The sequence below is a fragment of the Halyomorpha halys genome, unplaced genomic scaffold (genome assembly GCF_000696795.3).
Source record: "Halyomorpha halys isolate HHAL.00 unplaced genomic scaffold, Hhal_1.1 Scaffold145.1, whole genome shotgun sequence".
Lineage (NCBI taxonomy): Eukaryota > Metazoa > Arthropoda > Insecta > Hemiptera > Pentatomidae > Halyomorpha > Halyomorpha halys.
Genome location: NW_027115461.1, coordinates 815060 through 815394, shown reverse-complemented (window position 1 = coordinate 815394; position 335 = coordinate 815060). Strand labels below are relative to the sequence as shown.

General features: G+C 12.5%; 1 protein-coding gene across 1 annotated transcript in view; it reads right to left on the bottom strand.

The window, feature by feature from the left end:
* LOC106678475 (PTS-dependent dihydroxyacetone kinase 1, dihydroxyacetone-binding subunit DhaK) overlaps positions 1-335 on the bottom strand; it is a 40696-nt gene that overhangs the window by 24232 nt on the left and 16129 nt on the right. The window lies entirely within an intron of this gene.

The window sequence follows — 335 nt, the reverse complement described above, 5'->3', positions numbered from 1 at the left end:
AAAAAAATTAATTTTAGACCAACATAAATAAAGTTTAAAACATTAATTACTGTTATACTTACATAAATAAAGTTAAAAAATTAATTGATGTTATACTTAAATAAATAAAGTTAAAAAATTAATTGATGTTATACTTACATAAATAAAAAAAATAATTAATGTTATAGCTGCATAAATAAAATTTAAAAAAAAATTAATGTTATTCCTACATAAATAAAATAAAAAAAATAATTAATGTTGTACCTACATAAATAAAATTAAAAAATGAATTAATGTTATACCTATATAAATAAAGTTAAAAAAATAATTATTTTATACCAACTTAAATAAAGTTT